Source organism: Otolemur garnettii, unplaced genomic scaffold (genome assembly GCF_000181295.1).
Source record: "Otolemur garnettii isolate 467f Iridium unplaced genomic scaffold, OtoGar3 scaffold00085, whole genome shotgun sequence".
NCBI lineage: Eukaryota > Metazoa > Chordata > Mammalia > Primates > Galagidae > Otolemur > Otolemur garnettii.
Window position 1 is genome coordinate 8,759,126 of NW_003852480.1, and position 6,470 is coordinate 8,765,595.

At 46.8% G+C, this 6,470-nt stretch overlaps 1 pseudogene; it reads right to left on the bottom strand.

The window, feature by feature from the left end:
- Positions 1 to 1,306: 1,306 nt before the first annotated feature.
- Positions 1,307 to 3,174, bottom strand: LOC100953475 (annotated as a pseudogene).
- Between the last annotated feature and the right edge of the window lie 3,296 nt (positions 3,175 to 6,470).

Here is a 6,470-nt window from a genome sequence, read left to right on the forward strand (position 1 = left end):
GAGATACAGACCCTATGTTCATTATAAAATGCATATATTTATATAATATTTAAGTTTACTGCATCTGAGGTCTGGCAATTAAGTTTGAGAATTTGCCACTGTGCACTTACATTGACAGCATTGTACACACAACTCAGTAAGGTTCCATAACTTTGGTATGCCAGTGTCTCACAGTTGTGTTGGTGTTGACATGTGGCAGTGTCTTGCTGAGTGACAGTGATGACTGTTGTTGCAGGCTTTGGTGTGCTGTCACAAGAATATCAGAGCTTGAAGTAGAGCAACGAACAACCATTATATTTCTTCTTAAACTGGGTAAAAAAAGAAGGGAAATCAGGGACATGTCCAAGTTTATGGGGATAACGCCATGAAAAAAGGACGATGTACAAATGGAGTAAATGTTTTTCTGAGGGGAGAGAAAATGTCATTGGTGAAGAGAAGTCAGAGTGGCCAGTAATGAGAACTGAAAAAAAAATTGCAAAATTCATCAATTGTGTGGCAAAAATGGACAGCTAACAGTGAAAAGTATAGCAGACCACGTAAATGTCAATAGAGAAACAGGAAAATCCTTTTTTTTTGAGACAGCCTCAAGCTATTGCCCTGGGTAGAGTGCTGTGGCGTTACTCCTGGGCTTAAGCGGTTCTCTTGCCTCAGCCTCCCAAGTAGCTGGGACTACAGGTGCCTGCCATAACGCCCAGATATTTTTGGTCATAGTTGTCATTGTTTGGCAGGCCCAGGCCAGATTCAAACCTGCTAGCTCTGGTGTATGTAGCTGATGCCTTAGCCACTTGAGCTACAGGCGCTGAGCCAAAACAGGAAAATCTTAACTGAAAATCTTAGCCAACAACTTGTGGCTCTTCCTTTTTCTTTTTTTCTTTTTTTGGGGGAACTATTTCTAGACCTTTATTTCTCTGTGAAAAGGGCCAAGAAAAGAGAGGGTGGAGGAATAAAATTAAAATGGCACAGTTGACACAAAAAAGCCAGTGAGAGGGGAGAAAGGAAGGTGAATTACATAGAGGAGGGTTTCCCCATTACAGCAGCAAAGCCAGTGACCTGGGATGCTCACATCTCTCCCCAAGGTAGGCAAAGTGGCCCCTCCCTCCCTGGGTTGCCATCCTCTCCAACCTCATGCTCCCCTGCCCCCTTGGAAGGTGGACAGTGAGCAGTCTTCCCAGACTGGGAAGAGAAGGAACCATGCTGGGGAAGGGGCCTGGGGTCAGACCACACACAGGGAGTAACAGCCAAGTGCCCCCAGTGCCTCCCTGAGGAAGGACTTGGGGAGGTTGTAGGGTGGACACCAAATTGGCTCCTCTTCCAGCATCAGGCAAGAGACAGAACAGTCAGAGTCTCCTGGGCAAAGTACTTGTCATCCACATTCTGGTCCTGGGTCAGCTTCTCTAAGATGGGCTTAACTTCACTCTGCACAGTGCTATTGTCCAGGAGGGGCCCTATCTTCTGCAGGGACTTGGCCACACTGAAGCAGATGTTGGCAACCGGGGCTCCAGCCATAGCAGCATCTGCTTGGTAGTGATACCCTGCCCACAGACTTCAGACAGCACATTGACACAGAAAAGCGTGGTCATGCAGTGCAGGTAGTTGGGGTCTCCAGACATGGCTAAGACCTCAGAGATGATAGTGGCATGGGCCCATTCCTTCTCAAACTTCTCTACCAGTTTCTTCAGGTTGCTTGGGGCCGCCTTGCAAACGGCATAGACATGATCCACCAACTAGGCCATGCACAAGGAATTGAGTTTGTCATCAAAGAACTCCATGCCCAGATGGAGCCTGTGGCTCAGAGGAGTAGGACGCCAATCCCATATGCTGGAGGTGGCAAGTTCAAACCCAGCCCCAGCCAAAAAACTGAAAAAAAAAAAAAGAAGAAGAAGAAGAAGAACTCCATGCCCAGCTATCCAGCCAGCAGAGCCATGTACTTTACGATGGCCAGCTGCACCCACCATTTGTCATCCTCAGCCAGTTCCACAATGGCAGGGAGAAGGGACTGGGACAGTTGCCCAATGCCAATCACCTCATTCACACAGTCCAGGTAGGAGATGATGTTTAGCTGTACCTCAGGGCACTCGTCCTTCAGCTGAGCCAGGAAGAGGAGCAATAGGCGCTGAATGGTGTTGTCTTTGCCCACGATGGGGGACAGGCCCATGATGACGGAGGCTAAGGCTGACTTGACATGCTGGTTAGCATCTGACACCAGTTCCCTGATGCAGAGCAAGATCTGGGTCATGATCACATTCTCCCAATAGTTAGCTGAAACATTTTCACAGAATTCTTTAACCTTGTGGGAGGCTGAGGCCCTCACTTTAGCCTCACAGTTTTCATCAGGTTCTGGAAGGCAGGGACCAGGTCTGTTTTGGTGATCTCAGGCTCCACTGCTTTCTGGAGCTCTGTAAATGTGTCAGCCACCATGTAGCAGACATACCAGGATTTGTCTTCAATAGCCTGGCGCAGGGTCAGCATCACCAGGGCCTACACATGCTCCTGGAGGCACCATGGAGCAGGACTGCACAAAGTCCAGCTGGTCAGAGATCAGGTTGGAGAACATGGGGATGATCTCGCTCTCAACATTGTCCAGCTCCAGCACCTTGGCAAATTCTCCCAGCTTGGAGGCTGCAGCCTGCTACACCATGTGGGTGTCATCTGAGCACAGATTCCAGAAATACTGTCAAAGTTCCGCCTTGACAGCACTGGATACTCTGAGGTAGCAGACAGAGAAAAGACCACAGGCCGAGGTGTGGGAAGTAAACCAATCACTGCCCACCAGCCACTTCAGCAGTGGCAGGAAGTGTGCTTCCAGATCGGAGGCGAGTGCTAGTGAGAGATGGCCCGCAAGGATTCTACTGCTTTGTCCCCCACACCATCTCCGCCACAGTGGCCAGGGGCGGCAGCAGGTAGAACACATACTTTGGGCCTCCAACCAGAGTAGTGAAGGTTCCCAGCTGTTCTGCTAGGGCCAAGAGGATCTCATCTTCATCATAGATGGTGTCTATAAGGAAGGGCAGAAGCTCACTTTGAGTCCTTTCAACACCAAGGGCCAAGGCAATGGTGAACAACTTCTTGACGCTGTTAAGGTGAAGCTGAACGTCCTCGTTGCAGAGTTCATCTATGAGCATGGCCATAAGGTAGAACAACAGGGTAGAGAGAGTTGTCACCATCAGCCGCTAGCTTGGGTCCATCCCATTTCTGTCAGACTGCCAACTCATGGCTCTTGCATCACCACAATGCACCAGCTCACACGGCACTGTCTGTGAGGGAGTTTTTAGCCAATAAACAAATAACTGTATTACAGCACCCTCCCTACCCTCCTGATCTGGCCCCCAATGACTTTTTTATTACCCAAAGATAAAGGAAATATTGAACAGAAGACATTTTGATAACATTGAAGACATCAAAGGGTAATATGATCATCGTTCTAATGGCCATTCATGAAAAAGAGTTTCAAAATTCCATTGAAGTGTGGACTAGGCACTGGCATCAGTACATGGCTTCCTAAGGGGAATACATCAAAGGTGACAAAAGGGTTATTCAGCAGTGAGATATGTAGCACTGTTTCTAGGATCAGTTTGTGAACTTAATTGGCAGATTTGTGTGTGTGTCTAACAAAAGGAAACTTGTTTTGAGAATTTTAAGAATCTGACACTTTCTTTTTTTTTTCAGAATCTGACACTTTCTTACAGTAGTAGAAGCAGATTAACATTTGTAATAAATTATTAAATGTTGTACTGGCTAAAGATAGCATAGCTCCTGTGAGCTCCCTAAATCCTATCCCAAGCTTCAATTTGTAAATAGCAAAAATTATATGTTATGATGGACTGTAGTTGTTCCTAAAGACCATATAAACTATGGTTTCCTATCTGAGTTGCTCAAGGGACTAAGCATTTTTTTTTTGAGACAGTCTCACTTTGTCACCCTCAGTAGAGTGCTATAGTGTCATAGCTCACAGCAACCTCAAAATCTTTGGGCACAAGCAATTTTCTTGCCTCAGCCTCCCAAGTAGCTGGGACTACAGGCACCCGCGACAACACCTGGCTACTTTTGGAGATGGGTCTCCCTTTTGCTCAGGCTGGTGTCAAACCGTGAGCTCAGGTGATCTGTCTGTCCCGCCTCCCAGAGTGCTAGAATTACAGGCATGAACCACAGTACCTAGCCAGGGACTAAACCCTTTTAAGAAAATATGTATATGGACCAAAGGGTAGAGCAAGATGGCAGACCAGAAGGATCCGCCAGTCCTACAACAACTGGGGAAAAAGAGAGAACCCAGCCATACCTGGCACAGAGACTTTACCCAGAGTCACAGCACATGGAGCACAGTGAAGAGGTGGTGACCTGGATACAACATATACACTGAAGCAGTGGAAATGTGATAAATTAGGCAAGTGATAGCGACTGACTGGGATCAACTGGCTGCCCACAGAGGCCTGGGAAGGAAGGAAGCCTTTCCAGAGTTTTCACTTGTTGAGGGAAGCTGTGCATTAAGTGGAAAACTTGAAAGAGTAGGCAGACTCAAACTGTATACAGCAACTATATTTGAATGCCAGGTCGAGTGGATTTGCCACAGGTTTTGTGGCTGGCAAGGCAGCCATACAGAGAAGGTCTTAGTGGCTAGAGGGCTGCCATTGTGGGAAGGTCCTGAGAAGGTTTCAGCAGGGGCCTAAAGCACAGCCATCTTAATTTCGCCTGCCAGGAACATAACTCTACTCTTGGGATAGGCTGAGGGACTCCTGCACCCCTAGAGTCAGGGAGCTTACCCTGAAGGATTCTTGTGAGCTTTGAGATCCCAAATAAGCAGGGTCCGAATGCTGAGGAAACAATCAGGCAATCACCAAAGGCAAATATGTTTGGAATAAGGTCCATAGAGGTTGCTGGCTGTGCTGTCTCCTAAAAAAAAAAAAAAAACAGTGCCACCTGGTGTTGCAACGACATATTGCAACATATCGTCTTCAAGAACAAGGACTTCAGTTGGAAACAGAGAGGGCAATGAGAAGTAAAGAGGACAAAGAGGTGAACAAAAAGAACATGTGAGGAGGAACAAACAGAAAAATTGGGGCAACATGAAAAACGAAAACAAAGCAACTCCAACAAGGGACCATGAGGCAGTTACAAAAAAGACTCCACCTATAAAGAATGAATGGACTAGGCTCAGTGCCTGTAGCTCAGTGAGTAGGATGCCAGCCACATACACCAGAGCTGGAGAGTTCAAACCCACCCCGGGCCTGCTAAACAACAATGACAACTACAACCAAAAACTAGCCAGGCGTTATGGTAAGCGCCTATAGACACAGCTACTTGGGAGGCTGAGGCAAGAGAATAGCTTAAGCCCCAGAGTTTGAGGTTGCTGTGAGCTGTGACGCCATGGCATTCTACTGAGGGTGACATAGTGAGACTTTGTCTCAGAAAAAAAAAAGAAAGATAGAAAATATGCATATGGCCAGGCATGGTGGCTCATGCCTATAATTCTAGCACTCTGGGAGGGCAAGGTGAGTGGATTTCCTGAGCTCAGGAGTTGGAGACCAGCCTGAGCAATAGCAAGACCCCATTTCTAATAAAAACAGAAGAACTAGCCAGTCATTGCGGTGGGGGAGAGGGGGATACCTGTAGTCTGAACTACTCAGGTGGCTGAGACAAGAGGATCACTTAAGGGCAGGGAGCAGTGGCTCACGCCTATAATTCCAGCACTCTGGGAGGCTAAGGTGGGTTGATTACCTGAGCTCACAGGTTCGTCTCTAAAAATAGCCAGGCATTGTAGTGGGTGACTGTAGGCATAGCTACTCAGGACACTGAGGCTAGAGAATCACTTGAGCCCAAGAGTTCGAGGTTGCTATGAATTAGGATGCCATGGCACTCTACCGAAGGTGACAAAAGGAAAAAACAAAAAAAAGATCTGTCTCTGTCTCAAAAGAAAAAAACAAAAGATCCATTATACTTAATAGGGTTTGGGGAAGAACAAGTTCTTAATAAATAAAGATCATATTTTAGCCATCATTGTATTCTCAAGCTCTGGCATGTTGTAAACAATCAATAAGCATTAATCATAATCAGTTAATAATGCATTTACTATTTACTGACTGCTCACACTAATGTAGGCTGCGTAATGTAAAGGTGACTAAAACACAGTCTCTGGCCTCAAAGGTGCACTGGTTAGTGAGACAGAACATCTCAAATCTCTAATTTCAGCTCCTTCTCACATGCCTTCAGAGACACTACAAATAAATTTGCCTCCTCCTGCCTTAAATCCTTGCTGATCAGTAGTAACACCCCTCACAGGGCTCTGAGAGAGTGGTGTTCTCATAAACTTAAAAAATATCCAGGCTCGGTGCCTGTGGCTCAAGTGGCTAAGGTGCCAGCCACATACACCTAAGGTGGCAGATTCGAATCCAGCCCAGGCTGGCCAAACAACAATGATGGCTGCAACCAAAAAAAATAGCCGGGCGTTGTGGCGAGCGCCTGTGGTCCCAGCTACT